The 14,971-nt window shown below is 31.0% G+C and overlaps 1 protein-coding gene across 4 annotated transcripts in view; it reads right to left on the bottom strand.

The window, feature by feature from the left end:
• Window positions 1-14,971, bottom strand: part of LOC126903887 (uncharacterized) — an 86,306-nt gene that overhangs the window by 30,352 nt on the left and 40,983 nt on the right. The window lies entirely within an intron of this gene.

The raw sequence follows: 14,971 nt of genomic DNA on the forward strand, positions 1-14,971 counted from the left end.
AGGTCACGGCTGCTGTAATTCCGATCATAAACAGTAGCCATTGCGCTAATTCACAATTATTGTTAAGCTTCCACCAAAGATAGGTAACGGCTGTTGATCTCTGACACGAATGTGGGTGTCGCAGTCGCCGTATGTTATAATATTATACAACATACCAAGTGTTATTATGGTTTTGTAGATTATCAGTGACAGAAATGCAAGTGGATTGGCGACCAGAAGTTATTTAAAAATAGTGCCTACTTCCAAAATCCATAACACTCTAATGCCAATGCATAAAAAAATGTGTTTGTATGTTAATGTACAATCACTGACAGAATGCAAGAGGCATTATATCAGTTAGGCACGTGAACTTGCACATTATTAGGTATTAGAATTCATATGGCATTATCCACTGACATACCATAAACTATACCTGCAGCTATACAGTATTTTATTATAACTAGTTATTATGCAAAGAGTAAAAATCAGAAGAATTAATCATCTTTCATTGGAGTGGACACTTGGTATAATTCTATGGCTGTTGGTTTTCATAATAAATAAACACATAAAATGATTATGTGCTTTTATAGTTTTTGTAAGAGCCCGTAGAGTTCATAGTTACTAGTACACATTGATTTATGACAATCAATTGATGATGACTAGCTATTCGTATTGATTAAAAAAAATTGTCAATACATTTGAAAACATTTTTTACAATTACGAATGAAACACGATTGAATTCCAACATCACTATACTTCCATCGTAAGACCCTAAGGCCTAAACAGATAGCTTACGCCGCCACCCGTCGAATCCGAATATTAACTTAATTAGCTATATATGCATTTATTCTATGAACTAAAAATCAAATGAGTCTTTTTAGAGGTGTGGTGCGATATTGCACAACTGTGTGCGATTGTTGAATATGTACGACTGTAATGTACGTTACTGTATACGCATAATATTCAGTTGTGAAATATTCATACAATGAATGTATGTAGATCGCAATGAATAAAAAAAGTTTATAATACGTTTCTCATTCACAACGCACGTAAAATTATATCAAGTCAATTTTGCAAAAGTATATAAACACCGTTTGCTTTCAAATTTCGTTGGTAAACAGAGTTATTCCTTTTAATACTCGAAGACTTAAACGATAGTCCATTAATAGAATGAAATTTTCCAAAGCTATTGCGAGTAATTGCGGAAGGTAGATAGTGATAGTGTTTACGAGAATTAGGATGGAAACAAGTCATCAATAGTAATTTGATAGTATTACGGTTGTGTTTAAGAAACTCATTACATACTCATCCTAGAAGACTAATTACAAGTGACTGTCTACATGATAGTTAGGTGTTAGTTTCAAACGATTAAAGAAAGTGTTTTTCTACACACTTTTAAATTCTGATTCTCTTATGCGCGAGAAATTTACTTGACATCCATTATTACCAACCATCAAGACATAATCATCCGACCTAACCTAATAATGGCGGTTCGCAACCTCGGATAACTCGGTTAAGTAGATTTCTCGCCTGTCCTCTCAAAAACAAATTGGTCGTTTTTTGTGGAAGGAAATAATAAACTGAATGTTAAGTGTTGGCATTTTATATCAAAAATAACCATCTAGATTATGGATTTTAAATAAGTACACAACTTAATTAAATCACGTAAAACTTGATATATTACACGAACTTTATGATATCATAACTATCACTTTAATTCATCCTATATTATAGATAAAGCAGACTAATAAATCATCGACATCACCATATTGCAACTTTTCGGTATTGTAAAATCTGTTATTACTCGAATAAACTTCAATTTTTTAGTTATGTATCATAATACTATACAGAAGTGTATGAGAACTCAATGTAAACAGGGAAATCAGATTGAGAATTAAATATTGGAAATACTGAATATGATAAAGTGATGATTTTTAATCTTCGAAACTGTGCGTCTAGCAAATATTTTTTTCGCAAAAATAGCCTCTAACTACAAAATATTAATGCAATAGGTTGTATTACAAAAAATGATACTTTACGTCGGTACGATCTACTATAACACAAAAATAATTAACCAATAAATCTTGGGGGCATTGAATCTAGTCGATCCAGTTATGAATGAAAACAGTAATAATAATATTATGTAGATCATATGAATCGTATAGGATTAACGAATCTAGGTGGTATATACAAATATTATTCCAACATAATTCAAACCCTCAAGCTACAGTTTCACTATCCCCTGTCGTGTAATAAATTATAATATGCACAATATTTGGTTACAGAACATTCTCGGGCTAATTTTATCGATGAGCTGCAATTACCGTACTATATCACACGGTGTATACTCGTGCAATGCCTCTAATACTATTAAAAATACTTTCACTCAAACACTTCAAACGGCAGCCGAGTATATAATAAAATATACAATCTTATCTGTATTGTAATGACCAATAATAATAATTTCATGGTTGCTCATTACAAATGTATAAAAAACTGCTTCCATGATAGTGGAAATGTTAAGTGTCTTTCTCTAAACTATTTAGCACACGTCTAATAACAACAATAACATAAACAGTTTATACTGAGATATTACAGTGACTTCAACGAATGTTAAAACTTATACACCAGATACACTGTAAATAATAGTATGACTACATAAAGTACTATGATTTAAATTAATTAAATAAATTATTTTAAATAATATGTTTTTTTTTTTTAATTTTAATTCCCAATTTTAATCAAATATTTTAACAAAAACTAATAGTGACAAGAAATTTGAATAAAAAATTTAAAATCCATACAATAAAGTGCTGTATAATATAAAATGCTGATTAAAAAGTTTTATCGTTGTAATTTTTTGATTAGTAAAATTATAGTTTTTTTTAATTATCTCAGAATATGACATACTATAAAGTTAAAATATACTATATTAAGTTGCCTGTTAATGAATTTTCATTTAGTATGTTGACTAAAGTCTAATGAATAATAGGGTGTCATACTCAAATTAACTATTTAATCATTAGTATCCAATTAAGAACACAAACTAAAAAAATACAATTTGAAACTATGGCTCAGATTACGAAACGAATTTTTTTTCCTTCGCGTATAATGGGTAGTTAAAATTACTTCAAATTAGGTCAACAATATAAATTGTTTTCATTTAAAACAATATTCATAATATGTGTGAACATAAAAGGGCGTTAAACTTATCTTAGTATACTTTATGAATACCATATAGATAAAAAAAACACTTTTTAATGACTACATTATTACTACATATATTATATTATTCTAGTTATTATAATGTATATATAATATACTAAAAATATTAAAACAATAAATTATGATCTAACCATGTCATCTTGTTGAGATGATTGTTATGTGTAGTCTTAGGTCAGAATTTTTTTTTATATAATGTTTTACAGGAAATCAGTTAAAGAGATAATCGATGTTAAGTAGTTTAAATTACATATAATAACGGTTATAATAATGGTAAAATAAATCTTTATAAAGATTTGCCAGAGCGATGCACTTATACTACTAGACCGTAGCTGTAGTTATGAGTGCCTTTCAAGGTAGTGAAGCTTATAAATCTATCGAAACAAGTTTAACAGATATGGATCGATTAAAATTTGCAACCCATCATTAGATTTTCTTTGTTACATTTTTAAATTGAATTCGACCTTCATGACTGTCTGAGTTTAAAAATTGCATATCCTATAGCATTATTTCTCATTAGTGATTAGTACTTCCAATGACGCTAATTTGGCAGTGTTCCGAACATATAAAAATCAGTTAGGTCAAGGCACACCCTATTGACCATCAAGTATGATTTAATATAGTACTTAATGTAGACCTTTTCACAAAAACGGCACTATTAATCCAAATCATAGTTACTATAAACATACTTAAGTAAAAACAAAGCAATAAATCTAAGTAATCGTTTTAGGTAAATGAATTGATCATTATATCAACTAGTACTTACTTAAAAGTTCTTGAATATTGCTTATTAAAACTGAATAACATATAAACTAACTATCCTGAAGGTATATAAACCTTCAGGATAGTACTCATATACAGCATATATTAACAGTAAAATTTTAAATAATTAAAGAGTTATTTAATAATTTAATAATTAGATAAAATTAAAACAATACTCTTGTTTTGTCATTATTTGATATATATTTCTATATGTAATATAGAAACAAAATTATTTCAACGCACCGTGACGTTAAATCCCAGAAAATGATAGAATTAACAATAATGTCATTTCGCTATTTATTAAAAAAATTTAAGCTCCATCAACCATGCAGTAGCATACTAGTTGTGTTATTTCAAAAATATTTAGGAATAGTTATTTTTTTTCGAAACTCGGAAAACCAATTGAGTAGCATTGTTTTACTCGAATTAACATATGACGTCACTTAGTATTTAGATTATAGGTATAACAAATTCCAGTCAATAAAAATATCAAAGTGTACACTATTAGTGATAACTTTAGAACACTTCAATCTGAATTTCATTATATTACTAGAAAAGTTCTAATTTGTTGGTTTTAACGATACATCATTTAGTTTAAAAAAATGAAAGCAAACATGCTATAGTTAATATTTTCTATGAAAACTTTATACCTATTATATTTATACTATTCTGAACGTGATAATAATAAAGAATACAAAAATAGCTGAGCTATTACTTTTCAAAATATACTAGACATCTAATTAAAAACACATAAGTTGTAATAGCTGTAGTGATAAAATATATAATTATTATTAGCAGATATCAAGTAAATTATAGTCTATATACCTAATGACAAGTAATAATAGTGAATTTATTGTCAGAAAGTGTTATTATTTCATAAAAAAAATGGAAAAACTACAATATTACCCAGAAAAAAGCTGGCGTTTTACTTAACTATATACAAACTGAATTAATCTTTTTAAATAATATTATTATTGCGGATTACAAAAAATTATATTATATGAAACATATTTTTTAATTTTTCAACTGTTAATCGATTATACTTTATTGTGACATTTTTATTATTTATTACAATATCTTTAGGTTCATCTAAACTGTACGGACTACAGAGAAGAACAACTTGCACAGATAATCACGCGGCGAGTACGAGGGGTGGAAAAATTATACATTCTCGAGGTTGCGATTGTATATCTTTTTGTTCTCTGCGTAAAATGTGCATGTGCCCAGAGAGTGTCTCTGGTAAATTATATGATGTATGTTTCTATTGTCAAATGTATACTGGACGGTAGAAATTCTGTACTGAATAAACAGCTGCCAACCGTATAAGTAAAATATATATTTTTGTCTTTGCATAAGAATACGAGAATGCGAATGAAATTTTATTTTCACATTTTTACATGTTTAGTTTTTTATCAAACCTATCTTACAACAAGAATTAAACATACGATTTTACTATAGTAATGTTTGTAAAATTAACAAATCAAGCTTTTATATAAAAACTCAGTTACAAATGTGAACGTGTAATAAAAATAAATGCGAGTCTCCAGCGAATCATAACGAGTCGAGTGTAACACGGCATGCCATTATAATAAAATTAGTGATAACATTAAATAATCTCAAAAACAAAATCTCTGCGATAACTAAGTTGTATGCATAACGTATTGTACATAGGACTATAAATGATATTGTAGACTGGTCTAACTTTTCCTTTCCTTCATATCGTGTGTTAATATCTAGTTTATAAAAAGAAAGTGGATCAGCTCGTCGAAAGTCTTTATCGAGTTTTAACGATTAAAAAATACATTACACGATAAATGTTAACAAAACTAGAACTAATTTCGTGTTACTTTATTTTGGTACATAACTTTTATTTCAAAAATTTCATAGTCGTATAAAGATATAGTTTTTTAATCGCTTTCTAAAATACTACGAACCCTCGAGGTTCAAAAAACGTGTATTTAAAAATAAAACGTGTAACAGCATCAAAAACCATATGTATTTTTCAAAACCTAATTTTGCTTTAAGCAATCTAATTAACAAAATTTGTTTTGTTTATTTAACCTTGTACGTTAATGGTTCAGAGTAATATAGAGAAAATTTTATTAGTAATCTTTAAGAGCTATTTATGAGACGGTCGACAAAACTTTGAAAATATTAAAAAAAAACTAAATTACTTAATATTTTGAAAATAAAATATAAAATTAATAATTGTAAAAATAATAACACAATGAAAATAATAACGTTGATCGTTAACACAATAGTTATTTACAACTCTAATTTTTTTAGTAGGTACCACGTTTAACTAATTGTGGAAAAGGTGTTATAATGTGATTACTAAGTAAATCAATTGAACTAATTTTTTCAACGCAATTGTGTGAATGCTCAAGCAACACATGACCACCGTATAATTGATGCTTTACAATAAATAAGATCATACGTATATCACGTCTTATAATTAATGTAGGAATGTTAGTTGTTTGGCCACTGGGTAATTTCTTTTACCAAATTTGCAAAATACATGAAAGATAAATAGTTTTACAAAAGTTGCCAACAAAAAATACTTTTTGTGCCGAAAAGAACAGGTTTACCCGTATGATAATATAAAGCCCACACTGGACCTTCGACCGTGGCCGAAGATCCGGGGCTCAGTCATGCAGACCGCCAATGCCAGCACATTTTTGCATAATTTTATTACAATAATATAATCATAAGAAATGTTATCATCTTGTTCTACAGCTGTGTGCACTGGGACCACGCCAAGTTGAATAATCCAAATATTCGAATGCGTGGTAACAGAAAACGTCAATTATTTTAAATTGATTGTGTTTTTGTTTTTACGATGTTTAATATAAGGAAAATGTTATTACCGCAATATAATAAATCAACAACATACGCTGATGTAATGCGTCTCAAAAAAAAAAAAAGAAAAAAAAATGAACACCAATAACTCAACGGTTTATGCAATTTTCTTACCCAAGTTCACTATGTCGCCCAACCCGGTGCGAGGTCAATATAACTGGGCCATTTCGCCCTCGCGCGTTTTGAGATTTATTGGAATTGTTTAGTTTTATTGACGTTGAACTCAATCCAACTTTAATACACTTTGGAATTAAGTAACACGTTTGACACTAGGTGATAACTAAATACTGTCTAGTTTTATCTTGTATAGATTTTCCTCCCCACATGAACACATAAATTTCCTACGTATAAAACTTGAGTTAACGGCATCTGAATGGCGCAATACCGACGTCTTATTGTTTGCAACCCATAGAAAACAACAAACACTTATTGATTTTTTAACTCGCTTATATAAATTATTGTTGTGATTATTGTGAAATTATGTCTCCTGTAGTCAGTGAAACCGCTGCGGTCTGTCCGTTTTATTACATTGGCTAACGCGACGGTTTCATATCGACACACCAACAGCATGTATCAAATTTAGGTTCGATTATAAAACATCAATATCTAAAGTATTAATTGGGCATAGGACTGGACTGCATGCTACGGTGACTAACCCGACCCTCGGGATAAAAACAAATAACTGAATAAAATTTGCATATTGTATTACAGAGCGGCAAAAGTTTATGCAACGACTTCATACAATGATATTGTTCCGTGACAACGTGCATACGATTCGAATTTGAAAACGTTTGGCGAAGGTTATGTGTTATGTGGTAAAGAAATGATATAATAATTTACTAATGTAGTTCAGTGACAACGAATTAAACATTTGTAAGTAATCACGAATGCACCGCGTTCAAATCGACTTCAAGGCGTTCCAAAATGTCTCACGTTAATAGTATCATCTCTTGGGTACGATATTGTTTCCCTAGGTGTTTTTTATTTTCTAAATCGTTATTAGTGTACAGTAATAGTGTTTTAGTACTTAAATTTCGCGAGACAGTCTTACAATTTCTTTATTACGATTTCGCAACAGCCGTGCGATTATGATGTATCTTACTGCGTCTTGGCCCGAATGTTATATTACATATCTAATTTACTTTTCTCACACGTTTTCACATTATTGTAAACACGCTGGCCATATAATTTACTCAGAACAACCACCAAATGTGTACATTTATCGTGTCCTACTGATCACTGGCAGAAACAGGATATTGTTCAAAAGATTTCGCGTGCGAGATGATCACGTGGATTCTAATAACAATACTGAATGTATTCTTCGATTGCGTTACTCCCGATATTGTTGAATATGTAATTACTAATTGATTTATTGTGTAACGTGTACACAAAAATTTCCACAGCGACAACACCTTAAGGAGTACTATTAATTGATAATAAGAGTGTATTGTTGTTCTCGATTATACGTGCTCTCGGTGCGCGCATACTGTTCAAGTATTTAAAACATAATTACTATCAATAACGAGGCGTATTACCTACAGGCGTTTCCATCGAAACGACGTTCTGAGGTACAGAGTCGATTAACTGCTAAAAGCTGCGACGAGGGGCGAATTTAAACACTGTTTTTTAAACACTCGGGCTTTGTGCAAGTTAGTGCATTGTATATATGGTTGTAATTGGCAAACGTAATCGCCCGTGTTGTGCGGCACGCGGCGGAGGCGTACCTACCGATGTATATAATAATATTTTAGTGCACTGCGGCCGTAAGAAACTGGGTTAACAGTCTTTCTTGCAGCCTGAAGGGCGTACGTATCGACACTTTCGCCATCCAAGGCAATCCAGTACCGACGCGTTTTTTATTAATACGTGTATTTATTATTGGAACTAACGGCGAAATTTGAAGATTATATCATACGATTGGGATGCGCTTAACAAGTTTAAAAGCCTGAAAAACTTTTATAAACAAAAAATTGTATTGCACAGTTAAACTAAAAAAATATATCGAAATCTACTATATAGTTATTTTTATTTACCAGTCATTAAAGCGCATTAAGAGTTACTATTTGATGACGATGTTTGTTTACTCTGAATATATTTGGAGGATTTTTTTTTGGTTTCTTTTTTAACAATTCACGGAATTCGGTCGATTAGTTTTTAATCGATACCGCAAAAGGACAGAGTAATTTCATAGAAAAATAATAAATAAAACGTCTACCTTTGACGATAGTGTATTTCGGCGGCAGTTTGCGACCAACCAGTTTCCCCTCTTTACGGGCAATTCTCCCGTGGTCGGCTTTCCTTTTTACTATCGCGTTTCCTTAGTCTACCATAAGCACATCCATACAAAAACACACGTATAAATATATCTATGTGTACATGCCGGCCTACCAATATATTATTATCCATGCGTACTTTTATTTATTTATACAGACGACGGCAGTCCAGGTGCGTTGAACTCGAAGGTCAAACGGTCTCAATACACGCATATACAGAAGGAAAATCAGTTTGAAGATGAAAGAAACAAATAGAAAATTTAAGCTCACAGTTCGATTATTCCGTTCATAAGCAAATGTAAAGGAGACAGTAAATATTATTGATAAATGTAAAAAAAAAATCCAACAAAAAACTTGAACTGTGGTCTCTGTACTTAGACATATATTGTACAGATACAAATAAAAATTGTGCAATATATTCTTGTGTGGTTCTTATATGTGTCTCGTGTGGGTCACAGTCCGCCCTAAATGCACAACGTATAATATACTGTGTGTACCTTCATTGGAACAATATGATCATAATTCTCTTGCGCGGACACACTTGCACATTATAATATTATATAGGTACAAATATAAAAGGTAGATAGTATTAATATCTCAGCTGTTGCTACTCCACCCTACGTTCTGAGGTTACAACGGCAGCAGCAATAAATCCACCATCGCATACTCGGGGGAACGTTGGTGTCAATCTCGAGTCAGGTTTAGATTCACGTCGTGTATGTGCTGTGTGTGCGCAAGTCACTAATACATAGCGGAGGTCAAAAACGCCCATAGCAAAATACTTGCCGTTTCCAATAACACAATACAAATACCATACACACAATCGATACAGTTTTACAAGTTCACAAGTTCACGGTAATCGAGTCCCGCATATGATACAGTATACCGTTTATTGCAATTACAACTTGCCTACCGCACGTTGTTGTTATATTTCTACATTGTAATCGTTGGGGGTCGACGATTAATTATCTTGAAAAAGTATAACAATAATGAGCTATAGTGTCAACCAAATTATTTTGGTGCCTTCGCGATCTTAAATGCATATTATACTTAAGTTTAAACAGATGTGCGCTCAGATGATTGTTCTAAAACATACTGATGGTATATTTTTTTTTACTGTAAAATAACAGTAACCATTATTATTAGTTAATACGTCTCAGCCGAATTATTGCAGCCGAAGGAGCTGTTGACGATACAAATGGAGTTTGAGTAGTTTTATAATTAATGTTTTTACGCACGTCTAGAAAGTGTTTCGACAAGCGAGAGTGCACTCAGCAGAAGTACAATAAACAGACTAGTGTCCGTAGCCAAAGATGGATTACTTTAAGCGACAAAAACAGCAGCTGTATTCTTGAGGCTCATGTGACGTGTATAAAAAGTACAGCAGACTAGTTAATATTTCGCGATTATTGTTTTGTCACGACACGTTTCGATCATACTCAAATTATAGTAATAAATCTTCAAAAATTAAAAGTGAAACCTCTAAAGAGACACGGACGAAAGTGCTATTAACATAATACCGTATCAACTTTAATAACTCTCGCCGGGATGTACATAATTCATAAGCGTGCAGTACAATAATGTAGTATAATCGACAGAGTAGAAATAAAAAAATGAAAATCCGTTTCTGATTTTTTTAATTTAATCTGACAGGAATAAAAATTAGATATATTTTTTTTAGATGACGGTGGGTGAATTTGTTAAAAATAGACCGACTGATCCGAAGAGTGCAATTGTATTATTGTAAGTGCAATATCTGTAGGAGAATTGCGACCTTCCTCTTCGGTTGGATAATCTCGTTTCCTTTTCATCTCCCGCACACCACTATAACATTCATTAGAATTTGGGTTGTGTAAACACTTTTTTTTTAAGGCATTATCTATTATTTATATTAAAAATATATAAAGTCGGCCACATAGCTTTGAGTAGGCGTTTGCAGTGTCTCATAACATTTATCATTATTATTATTATTATTACTATAGAATGGTAAAAGACATATGAGTGTCAATAAATACATGTGAATAACAACAAAAACGTTTATTTTTTTCGCTGCGACTTCATGCAAACGCATATACAATTCATACTCCCAATTGGATACACTTAAAAATATCAAAATCTACATAAGTTACAATAGGAAATGTGATGAACGCGATGCAGTATTTGCCGTTTTAATAGTATGGGAAATATTTGTAGAAAACATAAATTAATATTTATTGTTATGAATCTAAATGATTTCACTGACCAACGAAAAAGAAAATTTAGAGGCTTATTATAAATTCGAAACGGTGCTAACCCATCGCAATGTAAACCGGAAAAGACGAGTACACGCGACTGTTAGCATTTCTGATTTAAACACGAGAATGGTGAAAATCAATATTAGTGAAAAATGATCTAAAGAAGCTTTCGTTGTTGTTTTACCTCACTGGGCCGTCGGTTTAACATAATTCATCATCAACGCTTTTCATTCTATAATACTCAGACGATAATACAGCAAACAAAACAGCACTCAGAGTGCAATTATTATTTATAAAATGACAAGTATCGAACAAAACGAGTTTCTTTCTTTCTTATTGTTCGTTCTGCTCATTGCATAATAATTGAACGTTTTAAATGATATCAAAACGACAAGAAAGATAATGCGATCGAAAACGTGAAAACACGTTGAGAAATGTAATGTTCTATTTTTAGTTCGGTTCTCCGTAACCGAATGTCACAGAAACGTCGTTTTTTTATTTTATTTTTTTCTGAAAAGAAACCAAAAAATGTACGAATGTTTGTAAAATAATAATTCAGATATGCATCATGTGCAAATTTCTTGTACGCTATCTAATCAAAATGATTGCTAGCGCATCGTTTGCCTTGGACTAAAAATATTCGTCAAGACTTGTATTTTTTGGTTGTTTGATAAGTTATCGCATTTTGATGAGAGTGAACAAAATGTGCATAAAATTATTTGTATAGGCAACGTGTTGAACGGATAACAATAAGATGTGTCCTTAGAATTAAAATAACAAAATTATGCCTCCTCTCCAATGGTTTTCTTCACAAGGACGGCAATAGAGAATAGTATGAAATTTAATCGGTGTAACAATTGATTGTACAATGTTATATTTATTAAATATTAATCGCCCTTACTATCCCCGACATTAGCACATTTTAAAAAAGAAGAAAAATAAAAAAAACGAATAAAAGCAATCTACGAGTTTGGAATAGACAGTAAAAAACGTCTCGAAGGATCAACAACGTGACGACATTGCAAAGTTATGGAAACAAACGAGAGGTGACGGCAGATTGTTGTCGTGCCAGAGGAGACCTCGCTCCACATTAACTGCTTGCCGTGGTCATACAACGTCACAGCTAACGGCTTAATGGGGTTGTCGGGCCCGAAATCCTATAAATATTTTAGAATATATAAAATACAGATTCAGATTTAATTAATTTACATTAAAGAACCGAAATATACCAATTGGTAAATTTTAGGACTCATACATTCAAGTGTCTCGCGTATAAAGGATGAAGTCCACTCATTGATAATCGAATGGACATAATGACAGTAATAACTCAAAATTAATATAGCACATATATTGTTATTATTATTGTAACGCGAGCAACAGATGGAACGTCTTAGCGGCAACCGGCTGAGGTTAATTGTGCGGATCGGTGAAAGTACTTTCACCCGCACCACACTTCGTTTCAACGTCCGTCAAGGTCACCACAGTTCTCTGCATTCGACGTCAACGGTGGTGCTCAGAGTTCGTGCAGTTCCTAACTCGTCCTTCCGGACCGGACAATGGAAACGCATTTTCTCAAAATACACAAAGTATTTTCTTTGGTGTCGCGCTTATAATAACACTTACCCTTATGGTTATACCATAAGACATTCGCGACCATATCGAAACAGTCACTCACGATATTTACACATTTAGATATTAAGTGTTTCAAGTAAATAAAAAACTTATTGTAAAAAAAAAAAAAAGATCTTCATTGAAATAATTATTAACTAGTTTTTAATTAATAATTATTCTTGTCCTGCTCGATGAATTAAATTATATTCAATATTTCGTTCGGTACGATTAAAATTTAGCCTAAATAATTAAGAATAACATTGAAGATTATATGTACGAATTCAATATATAGTTTTAATTATTCATTATTAGTTTACATTGTATCAAATTTAAATAATCAAAAGAAACAAGTTAAGCGAGTTCTGCGGTGATCGAATATTTTCAAATCATCATGTTACTGACATTTTCAAAACGACTTTTTTATATTGTAATCTATATATGTTTTAACCTTGATTTTTTTTTCTACGCGATAGTTTAAAATTAGTTATAAAATAACTTAACAAAAAATTTAAAATTAAGATTTTATCATTTTCATCCGTTTGTAGACTGTAAATCCAGTATGTGGATCTGAATTTTGTATGTACAACTGTCAACCGAACAAACAAATGACTTGAGAACTGTTTAAAATTTGAAATAATATATTGGCAGTATATTTTATTATAAACCATTCCATATGAATTTGATTATTTATTTAAAGAAACTTCCGTGTAAAAATTGCAGCCATATGGATTTATGGGCGGACAAGGCGGTACAGTATTGAATCCGCTAACGAGACACTCCCACGATCACATAATAATATTATAACTATTATTATTTATTGTTACAAGTACACCTAAAAAAATTGTTGAGTGTATTGTGCAATTTGGACCGATCTACATTTTGACGTCGTTCAAGACTTATCGGATTATAGTGAACGTGTTGGTAGATAACGCACATAATAATGTAAAAATAATAACAGTAATAATAATATCATAATAGTTGACAGTGGACGCCCGCGAGTAACAACAATAGGCGGCGTATCGACAGATTAATCGAAGTTGATTAAAAAGATGGTCGCGGAAAATTTGACATTATGCTAAACTCGATGTGTGGGACATGGTATTAGCATATTTAAAATTTAAATTTTACACCAGCGGCTGTATAAGATTGCCAACGAATATGTTAATGTTAAAGTGCATGTAATATAATAATATGTAATAAATTTACCAAAGCAACTAATCAAAACATTACACTCTTTCAATGTTATCGGATGATCTATTACATCACGTAATTTGGTATTTATTTTTTTCTGGTTTCAATAGTATTTTACGTTATATGGATAAATAAAAAGTTTAATTAATTGAATTTTAACTCGATTCAATATGTCCATGAATAATATACTCGTTATAATTAATATGGGATAACTTCAAAAAATATTAGTTTACTTAAAACAAGTCTTTTTCAATTATACTACATTCATTTTGAACATTTTGGTCATCTAAGCGAAAGTAGATAAGGAAGCTCCGCAAATGATTATTTAACTATTATATTGTTACGTTAAAATATTATAAACCACATGTCGGATATTTGTATGTTACTTGTTAAACGCGATACAATACTATAAGATAGACTGTTTTTTTAATTAAACCATACGGCCGATTCTGACCATGACTCAGTAATAACTTAATATATACATCATATGTTGCAAAATTTACACACATACACACACGTCATTTTGCAAATTGTCTGTTTTTTCACTAGATATAGTTGAATTGTCTTGTACTATTATACAACACTTTTTTAAAGATTAACAACAAAAATTGGACTTGTAAGATTCATTTAGCATGTTTCAATGTAGCGTTTTTTAGTTTTACATTTGATTTAATATTAAACTAGTCTAATGTTAGCAATTTGTAAACTCAAGCTTATGAGTATAGACGAATATGGAATTTAATATCAGTCGTAATAAGTACCTAAGAAATTGCGCATTTAGCCGCACACGTTAAACACTGGGGTGAGTTTCGTGTCAAACGAATTTTTTTAAGTCATTGT

Source organism: Daktulosphaira vitifoliae, unplaced genomic scaffold (assembly GCF_025091365.1).
Source record: "Daktulosphaira vitifoliae isolate Bord-2020 unplaced genomic scaffold, ASM2509136v1 Scaffold_4, whole genome shotgun sequence".
Classification (NCBI taxonomy): Eukaryota; Metazoa; Arthropoda; class Insecta; order Hemiptera; family Phylloxeridae; genus Daktulosphaira; species Daktulosphaira vitifoliae.